Source organism: Takifugu rubripes, chromosome 18, assembly GCF_901000725.2.
Source record: "Takifugu rubripes chromosome 18, fTakRub1.2, whole genome shotgun sequence".
In the NCBI taxonomy this organism is placed as follows: Eukaryota; Metazoa; Chordata; class Actinopteri; order Tetraodontiformes; family Tetraodontidae; genus Takifugu; species Takifugu rubripes.
In genome coordinates, this window is record NC_042302.1 from 871,902 (window position 1) to 889,486 (window position 17,585).

The window sequence follows — 17,585 nt, forward strand, 5'->3', positions numbered from 1 at the left end:
TTTCACAATGATTTCTCTGAGACAAAGGCGAAAGTGGAACGGTTTAGTGGATTGTCTTCAAAAGGCCTCTTTCTTGCTTCATCACTTGCTTATGGCCACACCACCCTGAGAACACAGGCTCCTGTCTGATCTGGGAAGCTCATCAGCATCAGGCCTGCTTAGTACTTGGGTGGGAGACCGCCTGGGAATACCAGGTGCTGTAGGCTTTTCACACATTTTTGGAATTGCTCGCATCTTTCCTCTGCTGTAACAACACTGTTTGGGGGACTAAACATTTAGGACTTGACTCTTCTGAACTCCTGTGCTCATTTGGATGCAGTATATTTTTATTATCACAAAGTCAGGGAAAACTCCACGTCAGAGCAGGACACCTTGAAGTTGCATCATCATTGGACACCGATTCATTTATTAATGCACTCAGGTTTTTCATTGCTAGGAGAGGGCAAGTACAGGAGCTACACTCTGACAATGGACCGAACTTTGTAGGAGTAAGAGCTGAGAAAGGCCTTTGAACAATGTTATCAGGTGCAAATTCTTGATGTTATGCTTCAAAGGGGAATCCAATGGAAGTTGAGTCCACCTGCTGCCTCACACCATGGGAGAGTTTTTGGAACAGTCTTTTCAAAAAGCTCTCAATTTCACCTTGAGAGTTAAAAACTTGGAAGAGCAAAGCCTTTGCACAGTATTTTGTGAAATTGAAGCCATAATAAGTAGCAGACCAATAGTCAAAGCTTCCATGGATCCAAATGACCTGGAAGCATTGATGCCAAACAACCTGCTATTGTTAGAGATCTCACCAACATTAGCACCTAGAGTGCTCCAATCCTCAGATATCTATGTACATAGAAGGCGGAAACATGTTGATAAGGAAATTCTCCAACTTCCAGTACCAATTTCAGTTTACAGGAGCATCTGAAAATGGACACTACATGTTTGGCAGCCAGACAGGAAAAGTTCCCCAATCAGGCTGGGAATGTCACCATTTTAGGAGGGCTCAATGTGGTATATATGCTGTCTGAATTTTCCCTTCAGAGGCACTTTTCTGATGTACACCTGTACTGGAGTTTTGCTGTCTCCTTATTGCACAATATAAACTTATTTTCCGAACAGTGTTTTGTGACATTTCATTTCAAAATGTACCCAGAGTGCTTGTTGGACAAAATCTTCCACGACAATCTGTAACATATGTCTGACCTGTTTTGGAAGAGATGGGTTAACTGGACCATGGTGTGCCTGCCAACCAACCAACCAACCAACCATGGTGTGCCTGCCAACCAACAACCAACCGCTTTAAATTTGCTTCTATGTCGCCCGCTCTGCCCCCGGAATGCACTTAACTATGGTCGCTGGAGTCGGCTTTACGTAGCGCAAAACAGAGTCACCAATTACCAGGGTCGGTTTCTCGGCGGGTGTGTCGCCAAGTGGGGAAAAACGGTTAGCCACGGGAAGCGGTTGGTGGTGCACCGTGGGCCTTTGGTTTGGGCGGCTAGCCGGCTGCTGCCGGGGGACCGCTAGCTGAAGCTACGCTAGGCGGCTCCGCAGCAGCTAGCTTCTCCTGGCTACCTGACGCAACTCCAGCTAACTCCAAGCTGCGGAACCGCGTCTCAAGCTCGCTAAGTCTCGCCTCCATAGCCTTAAATAAACTACACTTTCTGCACCTATTCCAGGAGGCAGAGGAGTAACTAAACATTTCACACGCTGAACAGACAAAGACACCGGGTGAAACAGACGGTGAGGCCATGCTAATAGTCGGCGGAGCCCTGTATTTGTTTAATATGGGTTTTTCTCACTGTTGTTATCAGGTGAATAAAATGTCCCAAGTATTCAATTTTAAGTAAAGTGAATCCAACACACCGTGCACAGTGCAACCAACGAATGATTGAGAAGACAGGAAGTGACGCAATACGTTACCGGAAGGATTACCATCCCTTTCATGCCAAGTTTTCTGCAAAGTTTTGCCATGTCCTTTGGTCCTACTCGAGTAGTGGGTTGGCTGAAAACCATTCTGTGTGCTGCCATTTGCCTGCAGTCAGAGCTGACCTTCCTCTTTTTGCTCACCACCCTACCGTCCTCTTCTGCGCTGGCGGTTGGACTGGTGCTGTTCTCTGATTGTGAGGTAAATCTAGTCTGCTTTAAACTTTGTATGAAATGAATCAGACCAGCATGAAAAACATGGATTTGACTTCTTTTATGGTACAGTAACCTAATTTTGAGGATTCCTCACATTTGCATTTATTGGGAGAGAAGCCCATTTCTGCTTTGTACCACAGCTCGACAGTCATTGTTGCGTAATTTGTTAGTATATTGAGCAGAGAAAATTTGTTGACGATACCTTTGTCTTTCATGCCAAGATTCTTTCATCCATCTTGGCTTTGATGTCTTCATATATGTCTTTCAAAATCGCTTTGGTGATTCTTTAATGTTTTGCCTCTGAACAAAGTCTTTATGCTTTAATCCCTACCATCGTGTCTTCGTTGTCGTCTGTGGTTTACTGCTTGTCATCAATCAAAAAGCAAAATCTCCACACTAAGTTCAACAGCTGATGGTAGGATCAAAGATAGTCTTACCACTGACTGGTATTTGATTAAGGCTTTATTGATGTGCTTAATTGCCACCTGCAGGAAAGAATCATGTGTCAACGAGAGCAGTGACAATTATATGTGTGTTTGGTGTGATTCAATTCAAAACATTAACTAGAAATAAATCATCTGTTCTATAACCACAACACACCCTTCCAAAACCTCCTTCTCCCAGCTCTGAAAGTTCTATGTAATTTTTCTCACATTCCTCTGCAAACACAGATTTACTAAAGCTGCAGTGCATACACAAACACCCACACACCTACCACAATAAGCTCACCTCTGCTGATGGGCACCAAGCCAAGACATGCTTGGGCTTTGCTATGGTTGATGGCTGCAGCTCAGTAAAAGGGGACACATTGTGGTAAACCCTCACTGATTCAGTCCACAGCTCGACAGTCAATGTTGCACAATTTGTTAGTATATTGAGCAGATGAACTTTGTTGACTATTCCTTTGTCTTTCATGCTAACTTTTCTGCCCAGGATTGAAATGTCCTATGGTCCTATTCGAGTAGTGGGTTCGCTGAAAACAATTCTGCGTGCTGCCATTTGGCTGCAGTCAGAGCTGACCTTCCTCTTTTTGCTCACCACCCTCTTCTGTGCTGGCGGCTGGACTTGTGAGGTAAAACCAGTCTGCTTTAAACTTTGTATTAAATCAATCAGACTAGAATTAAAACATGAATTTGGCTTTTCTTATAGTGGAGTCACCTAATTTTGAGGATTCCTTACATTTGCATTTATTGGGTGTTAGAATCATTTTAATAAAGTTATCTCTTATTTGCTTTTACCTTGTTATATTCTTTATTCTTGTTATATTGTTTCTCATTAACTAATGTTTGTTATTATTTGTTAATGCTTAATGTCCGTGATGCTTGATGTGTGAACTTGTACCCCTCTGTTCAAGGACGACAGAAATGCAGCTGCTGTAAGGAGTATTAGGAAGTAACAATGACTGGAGATAGAGCTGCAGAGCATGACGCAGGAGGTGTTCTTCTTTTAATCTGTCTGATATGGAAGACTGTGCTGTGTGTGAGCTAAGCTAATCAAATCAGTGAAGACCTACGTATAATCTCACCATTATGGTTGACAGTCTTTGCTTTGTATGGGACCTGCTATCTTGTGTTTCCCCCTCCCTTTGGGCACATTTGAATTCTCTGTAACGAGGGACCTCCTATCTCTCCGTCCTCCTTGCTGCAAGTAAAATTCAAAACTGTTGTCTTTGCCTCATTTGTTTCTCTAATGTTTTAGGTCGTTCGAACCTAACATCTTGGTCCTTCGAGCCAGATTCCAACACACCTGAAGGATCCAGTGGGTGAGGCTGAACCTCAGGAAAGACCGTTGCCACGGCAGGCCGCCTAGGTGCGACCCAAGATACCCTTTCCAGGACTAGGCTTCAACTCCCTGCTTGGATCCTGACGGTTGATGGAAATTCAGGAGGAAAGGCATCAGTGGTGAGCATGTTTTGAATTCAAAAGTGTGTGTGTGATGATTGTCGGGGACTTAATGTAAAATTGCGATAAACACTAAGGCAGTGTTTTGGGAGAGAGGAACCAGAAAATCCTCTGTAAGACGCAATGAGAAACAAACCCTGTGAATACTAGTCAATGGCAGGTAAATAAGAGTAGTAAGGGGCAGTACCAAGGCAGGGCAAGGGAGTCCTGGCCACGTGGAAAATAAATTGAGTCACAACAAATCATATAAAAGAGTGATTGTGAGTGTGAAAGGATTGTTAAATACCACGAGGTATTTTCAATCATACCAAAGCAGTGGGACAGTAAGTGATAAGGCCCTTGTGGATGCAGAGGTTGACTCTATTGCTGAAGGTACAGCAACCTCACTGAGAATCACGCTTGATTCTGTTGCCCCCCTGAAAAAGAAAATAGTAAATCAGAGGAGGTGTGCCCCCTGGTATAATTCACATATCAGGACCCTCAAGCAGAAAGTGCGAAGACTGGAAAGGAAGTGGCATTCTTGTAAAATAGACAGCTACCATGTAGCCTGGAAAGACTGTCTATTAGTTTACAAAAAGGCCCTTCGCAAGGCTAGAACAGCTTATTTTTCTTCTTTGATTGAGGAAAATAAGAGCAACCCCAGGTTTCTTTTCAGCACTGTGGCCAAATTAACTAAGAGTCACAGTGTTTTAGATCCACGTATCCCTTCTTCCCTGAGTGGTGAAGACTTCATGAGCTTCTTCACTGATAAAGTTCTAGCTTTCAGAGAGAAAGCTAACCAGGCCATCCCAACAACTGGACCATCACCAGATGTGCCGACTGTGGGAACATACAGGGTCTCCAACGAGCCCTTAAGCTCCTTCAGCCCTATATATTTTTCTGAGGCGTCATCGCTAATTCAGAAATCCAAGACCACCACGTGTCTTTTAGATCCCATCCCAACACACCTGTTGAAGGATGTTTTACCATTGATAGGCAGTTCTATCCTGGACCAGATCAATGGTTCTTTAGTGTCAGGTTATGTACCCCGGTCCTACAAGGTGGCAGTGATTAAGCTGTTGCTTAAAAAACCATCACTGGATCCTGTCGTATTAGCAAATTATAGGCCAATATCCAACCTTCCTTTTATCTCTAAAGTTCTTGAGAAGGTGGTGGTGACTCAGTTACTGGAGCACCTGCAGAGGAACAGCCTGTTTGAGATGTTTCAGTCAGGCTTTAGAGCTCATCACAGCACAGAAACAGCACTTCTTAAAGTTACTAAAGATCTTCTTAGAGCTTCAGATCATGGAATGGTCTCTATGCTGGTTCTGCTGGACCTCAGTGCTGCTTTTGATACAGTTGATCACAGCATCCTGTTACAGAGACTGGAACATATGATTGGAATTAAAGGGACAGCACTAGACTGGTTTAGATCATATTTATCTGATAGATACCAGTTTGCTCATGTCCATGGTGTTCCCTCCTCATACAGTAGGGTTAGCCATGGGGTTCCTCAAGGTTCTGTACTTAGACCAATCCTCTTCACCTTGTACATGCTTCCCTTAGGGAACATTATTCGGCAGCATGGGATAAATTTTCAATGTTATGCTGATGACACTCAGCTTAATTTATCCATGAAACCAGAGGAGACAGAGAAGTTAGTGAAGCTCCAGACCTGTCTTAAAGACATAAAGTCCCAGATGTCTTCAAATTTCCTCCTCTTTAACTCAGGAAAAACTGAGGTCATGGTGTTTGGTCCTGAACCAACTAACACGGCATGATGCTGAAAAGTTAATTACGGTATGCTTTTGGTACTTCTAGGCTGGACTGTTGTAATTCTTTATTATCAGGGTGTCCAAACAACTCTTTAAGAAGCCTCCAGTTGATCCAAAATGCTGCAGCCAGAGTTCTGACAGGTATTGACAAAAGAGATCACATAACTCCTGTAATGGTGTCGCTTCATTGGCTGCCCGTTAAATTTAGAATAATTTTTAAAAACCCTTCTTTTGACCTACAAGGTCCTCAGAGGCCTAGCTCCATCCTACCTGGAGGAGCTAGTGATACCTTATCAGCCCAATAGACCGCTCCGCTCTCAGAATGCTGGTCTACTTGTGGTTCCCAGAGTTTCTCGGAGTAGAATGGGGGGCCGAGCATTTAGCTACCAGGCCCCCCTGCTATGGAACCAGCTCCCTGTCCAGGTACGGGAGGCTGACTCCATCGCTACTTTTAAGATCAGACTTAAAACCTACCTCTTTGAAAAAGCTTATTGTTGTTAATTCTGTAGTTCCAGTTACTATCATAGATAGACAAATTATCATACTTAGGGGGTCGTCTAATCATTAGGTCACATCTTAGCTGTGCTGCTATAGGCCAAGGCTGTCGGGGTCTGGAAACATGATCACCTAACAGGCCTCTGTCACCCCACTGGGTCATGGTTTCCTCTCCTCTCCTCTCCTTTCCTCCTCCTCATCAAGCAGACTAGTTATGATGATTCCTGTGTAGTTTTTCTGCTTCTCCCCCCCCCCCTCTATTTATTTACAGGTATCGCCGCCTTCGGAGCTGCACGATGACCTCCAGCCCCGCTGACCCATTGTATAGTGTATTTTTGTGTGTGTTTCTGTGCTCTGTGCCTCTCCTCTCCTCTCCTCTCCTTCTCCTCTCCTTCCCCCTCTCCTCTCCTGTCCTCCCCCCTCTCTACCCAGCCGGCCATCAGCAGGAGGGTCCTCCTACATGAGCCTGGTTCTGCTCAAGGTTTCTTACTGTTAAATGGGAGTTTTTCCTTGCCACTGTTGCTTGTCTGGGATTCTGGAAAGTGCCTTGAAACAATCTTGATTGTATAAGACGCTATATAAATAAAGATTGATTTGATTTGACTCTCCACTCGAAAGAGTTGAAGTGAAGTACCACAACGGTTGATTAATTATCACCCCAATGAGATCAACATCCCAGTTTTAGGTCACCCTATGTTCAAGACTAGACAAAAATTCTTAATAAAATAAATTTAAAAAAAAAAACCAAAACAAAACTGTAAATTTGATAAGGTTAACTCGTAAAATAAAAATAACCATAACAGATACAAAAGTAGAGTTAAAGGTTAAAACCTAATCCTCTAAAAATGGGGAAAAGTAACAGCAAACTAAGGCCCAGAGATGAATTGCGGTGTAAGGACTGGAAATTCATTGACGAACAAAAATCCAAAGAAACTCGCTAATCTAGATAAGTGGATAAACTCGCAACAAATTGTTGCCTCGGAGGTGAGACCTGGTTATACTTAGCCGTAATTAAGTTAAGAAAATAGGAAATTGTTTGTGTGTGAATGGAGGACTAAGCCATTGAAAGAGTTGATAGAACTCTGCTAGTCCTGCATTTTATTATTTTGCTCATAAGAAAGCGAAGTACTGGTGATCAGAGGACAGAGGATGGGTTTCATCCCTTAAAACCAACACCGCTGTGCAGATAGCGCACAGTAGAAGGCCGTGTTAGTGTCCTCCCTTTGACAGAGAACTTTTCTGTGAGACCACATAGTACAAAATGCCGCTGGTCAAGAAAAAGGATGTCGAACTTGAGGGGGATAAAAGGTTTATGGAAGGATATGCAGAAGGTTCAGGGAAAATAAGTCAGGAAAGGTGGTGAATTCAATTTTTCCCAGGCAAACTCTGCACTACAGATATTCTGGAGTTGCAGACAAACCTGAAAATTGAGGCATTAAGTATAGACAAGAGAAACATGACAAACACAAGGTAGATTATAAACTGTCTGATAAATAGTTGGAACAAAGTAAGTTGAGTGACGGGTGCAATTGGGACCCAAAAGAAGCACTCTGGAAAACTGGACCGTGGTAATGACCTTTATTAGCATACGGGCAAACAGGAACTCAGGCAGACAAGGAAGCACAGTCCATTCTTCAGGCCCAGGGCCCACACAAAGTCAGTGGGTTTCAGGCTCGGGGATTGGGTCGAGCAGAGTCGGAGTGCGGAACCAAGGGGGGAGGACGTGAATCCTCGGAACCGTACAGTCCCGTTTACAGCGGGCAGGAGTGACAGAACGGGGCTTACAGGAGATGAGGCTGACTCTGTAGCTGAGCAGACTGGGGGTGAGCCGCAGCGAAGTCAGGACCAGGCGAGCGGGCAGGAACCAGAAATGCTGAGGCAGAAGTCGCGGTCAGGGGCAGAAAGCAGTTAAGTTTACCAGGGAACAGGCGAGGCAGGCAGAACAAAGACAGGCAGGGTCAGTAACAGGTAATCTGGCAGGGAAATAACGCTGGAAAGTCTCGCATCAAAGCAGAAGAACAATCTGGCAAAGACTGAGAGTGCAGGGGAGGCTTATAAGCAGAGCTGATTGGGAATTGGCTGCAGCTGTGCTTGCAGGTGAGTGGCGTTGAGCTGACGGGGTGGGAGTGGCTGGCAGGTGGAGTGGAAAATTACCGGGACAGGAGGGAACTGGGGGAATGGGGCTGTGACATTGAGAGACATATGCTTGGAACAAAGTGGAGAGACAGTAAGTTGAAAGTAAATTGTTTGTAGACGGCTCATCAAAGAAAAATGAGCAGCCTTAAAAGAAGACATCTATGTATGCCCAGCAGGAAAACCTATCCTACCAAAAAAATCTGTATAAATGGGCTGCTATATTGAGCCATGGTGTAACACATGTCTCAACAGGAGGGATGGTAGGACAGATACAGCAGCACTATACAGCCTACGGATTTAATTCTTCAAAGAAATTTTGTAGAATATGTCTGACACATGTGCAAGACACAATTCACAGGGAAATCTGAGAACAAGGAGAGGAAAAATTCCTGCTCCCCAATATCCATTCCAAACTTTTACAAAAAACAGCACATTTAGTGATGGGTCTGATAGTTCTTACAACACATAGTGTGGTATCACGGGTCATCTCAGCAGCATTCACTATAACCTCACTTAGACAGACCAGGATGGACAAGATTTTAACTGCACCACACACAATGTACAGACATGAAGATTTTAGATTTTAGTCACGAATACAACAAATATTCAGGAATTTCAGGAAAAGAAAATGGATCATTTAAAATTAAGCAATTCAAAAAAGAAAAACTGATTAGGCCATTGCCACCCATCGGCTGCCAAACAATCGGAACAGGCAGAGTCCCTGTGGGGTCATCCTTATTTCTTCGTCGTCGTACTCGTCATCCATGGTGTATTCACGCAGTCGACACTGGCAGTTGCGACGACGACGGGCGGGTTTTTTGACCTTTGGAGGCTTGGGCTCCACTAGAACACAATTATAAAAGTCTGTTAGTGTTTAGAAGTTTCTCCCTTCCTGGGACTCGCATTCATTTCACAACAAAGCCAGATACTTACATTTCAGAGTCCAGACCGGCTGGTCTTCGTCGGTTTGCCACAATTCTTCAGTGTGTTCCCCTGTTCAGAAACACCATCCTCATGATCATCACCATCTAATCTATTGCTTTCACATGTGAATTATGGGTTAATTTCTTCTCACCAGAGTCTGGTGGCTGGCCGCTGTGGGCCTCACTGCTCAGACACTTCTGGTCTCGCAAGCTGCCGTTTCCTGTTGTGTGGGCCCTTTGCTCGCTAGAACCAGCATATTCAGTTGGCTGACCGCCGCCGTCGGCTTGGCTCTGACAGCCCTGATCCTTGGTCTCTGCTTGTGCGTGGCACTGCTCCTCCTACATTGCCAGGCAGAGGAAGACATGGATCACATGTGTTTGACAGCTGTCAAAGCCAGCCTTTTCACATCTGCTTGTGCACTTCTTCGTGTCACCTACAGTATGTGGAGCGTACGCTCTGAGCGCTCACCTGCAGTCTGACTCTTGGCTCTTCTAACCAGAAGATCTGCATGAGCATTTCTACGGTGCATTGCTCTTGGAGATACTGGAAATATCTGTCTCATAGCTTCCCCAACCCTAGTTGCACAAGGCCCAAAACGTGCAGCATTAGGTCTGGCTTTAATGCCTGCTGCTACTTCAACTTTATCCAAATCCCAGAAAGACACTTGTCTCCCTAAAATTCCTCTAAAGTCTCCCATTGCCAGCTGCATGTTCTGTGTTAAACTGAAAAGGGTAGACATCCACTTGCCGCCTCCCTCTGCGGGTGGGGGCATCTTATCCACCAAACAATTAATGTCTGTAATAGCAAATGGAACATATACCGGTTCCTGTCCTCCTCTTTTCTGTATCAGAGGGGCCTGAAACTGCGGCATTCCTAAAACGGGCCCCTTACTCCTCGTGTGTATTCCTGTTTGACCCCTCTCCTCATTATTTATGGCCCCTGTCAATGGTACACCTCTATACTCACACTCACTCTCTTCCCATGATTCTAATTCATAATTTCCCATACTTGAACCCGGATCTTTTTCGTATAATTCTGTCTGAGCTTCAACAGGCTCCTGAAGCTCCAATTCTCCAATAAATGTAGCCGGAATTTTGAAGTTATGTCTTATTCTCACTTTCCTCTTTATCACTGCCATAAATCAGTCTCGCCTTCTCCTCCCTGCCCTTGCAAATCCTCCTGAGGGATCAGCTCTTTTCACTTATTGTATTTGATTGCTAGGTGTTTTAAAGATGTTTAATGCAGATTTTTGGCTGTCCTGTTTTTTTAAATGTAGTTTGTTGGGAGATTTTAGGGCGAACCACCTGACATTCCTTTCTAAATTATTTTTTTCCTAACTTATCTTCAATCTCTTCCTCTCCCCGTTTGATCCTTTTAACCTGTCTCCAAAGTTCCCACACTGTCTCACGTAACTCCTGCAGTTCTTCATCTCTGTCCACATCTAGCTGACCACTATTAGTAGCCAAAACTGGCAATTGATATAGGGGTGGGGAAGAGGTAGTAGGCAATGCTGGATAAAGAGTAGTGTTAAGTGTCAATGTCTGGTTTGGATCTTCTAACGAAGGCTTCTCTACGTTGGGCACTCGTGTGACCCCCCCCCCCTAGATCTGCAATAGTGCACTGCTGCACATGCCACAGCCACAACATGTATCCTTCGACGCTTATCTTCTAACTCCTTACCCTGTTTTTCCATGATTTTCCTGCTATAAAACCTGATCTTGGATTATCTAGATGATCTTGTAATATGGTATGAATTTCTGACTCCCACTTACACAATGCTTCAGCTAAATTAACCTTCACCTCTGGAGGGAAGTATTTATTTTGCTTCCGAGCTTCCTTCCACAACTTTTTTTATTGCATCCAATTCTCTCTCTCCCTGTCCTCTTCTTTCATACCTCTCACAACCTGATCAAGAGTCCACTTCCACAGACCGGGGATAGGGAGAACATTCTCCCTGATCCCAACATGCTTTACCACACTCCAGTTCCATCTTTAACTCTGCTCCCAAGTGAGATTGAATGTGAATGACTCCAACGGTCAACTCAATGCCTCAGTGAAACAAGCTTCTAGACCAAACTCCACTCTGGGGGTTAATTCCCAAGGACAAAGAGCCTTTTAATTCACGTTCACTCTGGCACTTTTCCAACCCACACAAAAACAGAAAACTCAGGCATCGGGACTGTCCGTCCCGTCAACTGCGCGCCGAGTCCCAACCCAAATCTTTTTATATACAGTGTACTGTATATACAGCAATACAGCACTGTACTATTTCCAGTGTCTTTCAACCGTCTACTTTCCAGTATTTTCAACTGTCTACCTTCTGGACTCGAACCGTAATTCCTGCAGTTGTTTCAATATTTTCTATATTTGTATCTGGAATTTATAACTAGGACACTTCAATTGACAGTGACGACAAATTTTGGAAATTGCCAATGTGCAGAACTTTTGTATAAACAGGTATCTGCTTACCTTTTTATTAGGGATCCCTTTGTCGTCAGTTGTCCTCTGAAGTGACCGTTGTTGAATTCTTTGCCTCAGATGACTTCTATGTCTTCATGTCGGGGTCACCAAATTGTTGGATCACAGTACCTCTCGTGTGTCACTGCCAATCCGCGTGTTCACTGAATGAAGACTACAAGAAGAAAAATACCAATTTCAAAATGTATTTAGCAAATAGAACCAATACAAGATACAAATATTACAGAGCTCCGGGCCAGTTCATAACCCTACAATAACAGAGTCCATTGCCAGGGCATGAAGTCTGACAACCTAACTATTCCTTGACCCAATCTTTTATAGAAACACTTATGTAAATTATTGATGCTAATTCAGTCCAATCCAGTCCTCCTCCTTGGATGACCTCATCTTCTTCCCGTTCCATTGAATGCTGACGCAGTCCTTGTTTTCCGTTGTTTCCCAAATGGCCAGTTCAAAGTTCACATTCTTCCTGCAGATAAGCTTATCAACACCAGTAAACTATGCTGTCACGTTTTACGATGGGGGTTTAACACTTCCCGTCTGAGTGTCTCCTGATGATTACAACTATCTAAACAATCATGTCAAGGAAGGGTCACCTGACCTTTATTACGGTTCGGACCTTCTTTCTCCACCTGCTGCAGGAACAGGGCCAGTCTGCTCCGGTTCAGCTGTTAGCGCACTGTGCTAACTCAATAAATTATTAAAATGACAGCTGAAGAGAATTCTGTTTATCTTGTTATCATGTGTTGTACCATATGTTTCTGTTAGAATTGCTTTAGAAGTTAGGAATGGTAGAATCTTTAGTAAGTGGCTGCAGCTCACCTTCACGCGCTCGTGACGCCATTCTCACAGTTCTCAAATGTTCCCGCACAGCTGAGGAGCACATGAACGAGCCGGAGGCCAAAATGGAGGACATGTTAGTGACTGTAAACAAGGCGTTCAAGGTGGAGATGATGAAGATGCCCCCGTCCCTGCTGAACTCGGGGACCTGATCAGCGGTGGGTTCCTCAGTGTTCTCTCCTCTGACTACACTCATCCTTGTTTCCAAAGAGGAGGAACTCTTCTCCAGGCGTAAGGCGTCCATCGCCCCGAAGGTCGGTCCGGTCTGGAGCCTGAGCGCCCCATTATGGCGGCTTTTGTGTAACAGGTTTGTGCTGGTGCCACCGTCCCTCCGGGGGTTCCCAGTAAAAGAGGTGACGCGCACGCTTCCACATCCTCCACCCTCCCCCAGAGGTCGTCGGCCAAGACCTCCAAGGTGACCTCGGCTATTTTAGGGGTTTCTGGGGTGAACTGTGTAAAATGGTTTTGTTTAACCTGAGCAGGCAGGAAGAGCAGCTAAAACGCTGGCCACCAGTAGCAGCACTGGAAACCTCAAGTGAGGCGGAGGCCATCTTTGATTTGAAAATGCTGACGTGAACCTGCGACTCGTGCAGAAGTTTGTCAACAACAACCAAGAGGAGTTACAGCCAAACCCAAACTCAGGTGTGGTTTCTGGGGCTGGGGTCGCGTCGTCCTGATTGGTTGATCTCGTTCTAGGTCGGTGGTCTCTACTGGAGATCTGCACGGCACCGTGGCGGCCTCGGCTACTCGCATCTCCGTCACCACGGCGCAGGGACAGGTACTGCCGCCGCTGTCGTTAACCTTCCTTTGAGTCCCAGGTGGTTTGGATGGTCATTACAAGGACTACATATCCCACAATGCACTGCCCCCTCTGCCCACTGCAGTGGGTTCTTAGTTTGATTTTGTTTGGATGTTTAAGGTGCAGATCTGGTTAGAAATGATCGATATTTGTACAAGATTTAATGAGCTAATGTTAGCATGCTAATCACTGTCAAAGCAGCTGTCAACTAAAGGTTCCGTCTTCTGTCACTTTCGCAGGGGAGACCAAGGACGAGGTCAACCTGGACCTGCTGGACGACGTAGCCTGGCGTCAGGTCCAGAAGTTAAGGTACGCATCTTGACATCGATGCTATGTTGAAGCTAAAGCGACAGACGAGTGTGAACGTTGCTCCTCAGAGTCTGGTGGAGCACGTGTCCAGGCGCCGCTGCCAGCGATGAAGAGTCACCTGATAGTCCAGCGTTGCAGAAATGATTTTTTTTTTTTTTTTTTTTTTTTTTAAATACAGTTAATAGAAATGCTAATAAAGTTAATATTTAATTAAAGGACTCCTTTTCCTGGAATGATTTATTTTCTTTGACACGTGAAGATGAGGGCAGGAACCATGTGGCCTGATCAGGAGGCTTCCTGAGGAGGCCACACACACACACCTGGAGGGGGCGGGGCCACAGGCCGGTCCTGGGGGCTCACGGCCAGGGTCTCCACGGCCACCATGTGGGGATGAAAGGGCCCCACCAGCCAGATGAGCGGCGTGTTGTTGACCATGTATTCCATGACCTCATCCAGGGACTCCCTGACCCGCTCCAGACGGACCCGGCTGACGCTCAGCACACCGTTGGGCAGCTCGCTCAGCCCTGCTCAGGTAGGCGTGCGAGGCGGAGTGGCTGACGGACAGCACCTCCTGCTGGAGGTGGGTGGGGAGGCCCTGCAGGCTGGAGACCAGGACCAGGCAGGTGGTCTGGAGCTGCTGGGTCAGGGAGCGGGCCAGGGACTCCATCACCTGAGGGGACGACAGCAGTTCTGTTGGGATCCTCAGAGCGCCTCAGAAAGGGGCGTGGCTGATCCTTACCTGGGCGTCGTGACCTGTCTCTGGGGTTGGACTCCCGGACCTCCACAGAGAGCTCAGCTGGATGTTCTTCCTGCCCTACTGGATCTGGACCAAACGGGATTCTTGGGTTAGAAACTGTGACTGAAGAAGCGTGAAGGTGCAAGGACTGACCAGGTCCGTGGGGGACTGCAGCTCCGTCATCAACCCGCGGCCTCACCGCCGGGCCTCCAGGATCTTGGACACGGCTCAGTTAAAATGTAGATTTATTAATAGTAGCCAAAAAGATGAGTTATATACCCAGGAAATATTAAGCAAATACAAATCACTTTCACAAGGAAAATTGATTTATGTTTACCAATTATCTGAATAAAAGTAATTAAGATTTACTAAATATCTGGGGAAAGCTGATTAACATTTACTGATTTGGCTGAAACTGACTTATATTCATCAGTTATCTCAGCAAAATTGAAAGTATTAAATATCTGGACAGAAATAATTGAGATCCACTCAAAATAAATTATATCTACTTATATATATTTCAGCAAATTGTTCCTAAACGCAACACATTTACACCGCTATTGTTATGCATCTAACTAAATTCAACTTCGAGTTGCAATCACAGGACTTAAAATCCATTCAGTAATACTGAATGTCACTTTGTTGCCATATTTTCTTTACGTATTATTCACTCAATATCATGCAGTCGTGCTACTAACCCAGTTGGTTAACAGATCACCAAGCATAAAACAGCAGGTAAACATTTATTTCAAAACTGTGTCCATAACCATTTTTTACATCTTCACTGCTTGCTAAAATTAAAGTCACATGAGCGATCCCATTATTCATTTGTGCAATTATAAATTCCTCAGTGAAAAACCTGGAACATTGGACACTGTAATCACATGGTACAAGAACAGCTGCCTGTAACAATATAAAGTCCTTATATATAAAGTATATAAGCTCCACCTGCAGCACTGAAACTTACGTATTTAACAATGCCTATAAAGCAACCATCCGACTGTTCTGACAGTGACTTAACAAGTCTCATTCAGTCTGCAAAGGTGCATTTCCTTAAGCTAGTAGCTTATTCTTGAGGCTGTTCACTTTTGGGGACAGCTTTGAACAATCCAGCTCAAGAAAGACTTTCTGGAAGACTTCAAACGTATACCTAAGCTCCTTGGGATAGGCAAGGTTCACTGCATAAATCAGTCCAACAAGCATGAAGCAAGCTCTTGGAAAGTGTGAGGGTGAAGTTTTGATCACCTGCGCTGTTCGTTCACTAGACTCAGATCAACCACGCAAAACAGGAGTTCCTTGCAAGGGAGAGTTGAGCAGCAGTTCAAGCTTCCTCTCAACTCTGCTCATCTGCTGCTCGCTCACCTCTTTTATTTGGTGCACACAAGATTCATGTCAATCTGACCTCACGATTCCTTCTCTTCCTATCTTTACAACTTTCTTGTGTCCTTGAACATGGTACCTCTAAGTGCTGGGTACATAACAGCTCCAATACTTTAAGCCGATTACCCCCATTTCCAGTTAGTGATGCTACTTAGTTATGCAGCTTTATATAAGAGTTTTATTTTCATTCTCAAAGTTGAACCCTTACAGGGAATGCCAATAAAAAAAAAATATCTAAAATGTTGACCTACTCCTTTTAGGAGAAACCACAGGGAGATGAGTAATAGCTGGTGCTAAACAGGTCAGATGTTCAAAGTTACCGGTAACAGAAAATACACTGGAGGGATAATTCAACAATTTCAATAAAACCTGAAAATTACAAATGTGAATCTGAAACCTCTGGCGACAGTGGCAGAGAGGAGAACTATTGACAAACTGCGGCGCATCATGGACAATGTCCGCCACCCTCTGCACACTGTCACCCACAGCCAGAGAAGCCTGATCAGCCAGAGGCTGCACCTCCCCAAGTTCAGGACAAACAGACTGGGAACTCATTCATTCCCCCCCCGCCCCCGAGCCATCAGACTGTTCAATGGGGGAGGAGGGCCAACAGAAGGACTGGAATAACTGACATCCATTCATTCAGCCATCTATTCATTTATTTACATTTTTAATTTATTCTATTTTTATTATCTTTAATAGGTTTAATGGTGGTGGGTAATTTTGTACAGTGCTGTACGTTTTTTTGGAGATGCTAATTTCCCTGATGGACACCCCCTAAAGGGATCAATAAAGGTCAGTCAGTCATAGCCTGCAACTTCAATCCCATGATTCCACCCTTGGAATGGAAAAGTTTCATGAGCCCAGAAGTGTACTCATCCAGCTTGGACATGAACTTTGACTCAAGGTGCACCATTGTGATCCTGGGAAATTCATCCTGGATCTGAAAGGCAATTGATGAAAACAGCCCTAAAGCTTTCGATTTTACAAGTGTACATAGTTTTACCCTTAACATCTTTAAAAGAAGGAAGCAACCCAGTTCTGATAATCATGTTGATCTTTTTTTTTTGCCTTTGTGTTTACTGTCCATCTGACAGCACGTCATGTTAATATAATGTTTTGGCTACCATTATATAATTTTGAAACAAATTAAAGAACTCTGGAGTTGGATCTTGAAAAATATGGTTTGGTGGCAGTTAACAGTAATGCAGCTGTATTCTATCCAAGAACTAAATATTCAAAACCACAGTGCAGGCCTCCGCAATAGAAAGATTTCTAATTAGAGTGCACTTGTAACTCACGCGAGGCGTCTCAAACAGAGCAGGCCATCTGGCTTTGATGTCCTCTACGCTGGGTGAAAGGTTGATGATCTCATGTCTTCTGTGCACAAATGTTTGTCATTTTTTCTTTTATCAATTTGTTGTTGGCTTTTTTCCTTACTTCAGTAAGCAACTGAATCCTTTCCTGTTCTTGAGTTTCTTCATTCTCTCCTGCTGGGTAAGGAGGGAGGTAGTTAACCTCTGCCTTTCGAGGCTTTTTTTACATTCTTGGCAGACTTTTGGTCCACATGGCTCTTGCGTTTCAGTGAATTACACATCACTTCAGGAACACCGTAATTTGCCATTTTGTACTTGATGCTTTGTTGCCAGCCATAGTAACCTGAGAAAGAGCCAGGTTCCTTGAGACAAGGATATTTGATCCAA

At 44.6% G+C, this 17,585-nt stretch overlaps 2 long non-coding RNA genes across 2 annotated transcripts; one reads left to right on the forward strand and one right to left on the reverse strand.

The window, feature by feature from the left end:
• The first annotated feature begins 1,958 nt into the window (after nucleotides 1-1,958).
• LOC115246661 (uncharacterized) lies at nucleotides 1,959-13,099 on the forward strand. Its single transcript, XR_003885755.1, has 6 exons — nucleotides 1,959-2,116; nucleotides 3,064-3,202; nucleotides 3,485-3,565; nucleotides 3,829-4,031; nucleotides 12,692-12,889; nucleotides 12,966-13,099. It is a non-coding gene; the product is annotated as an uncharacterized lncRNA (long non-coding RNA).
• On the reverse strand, nucleotides 12,577-14,847 carry LOC105418838 (uncharacterized). The gene is made up of 3 exons (XR_003885753.1): nucleotides 14,656-14,847; nucleotides 14,506-14,589; nucleotides 12,577-14,436 (listed from the first exon to the last, which is right to left on the reverse strand). It is a non-coding gene; the product is annotated as an uncharacterized lncRNA (long non-coding RNA).
• Between the last annotated feature and the right edge of the window lie 2,738 nt (nucleotides 14,848-17,585).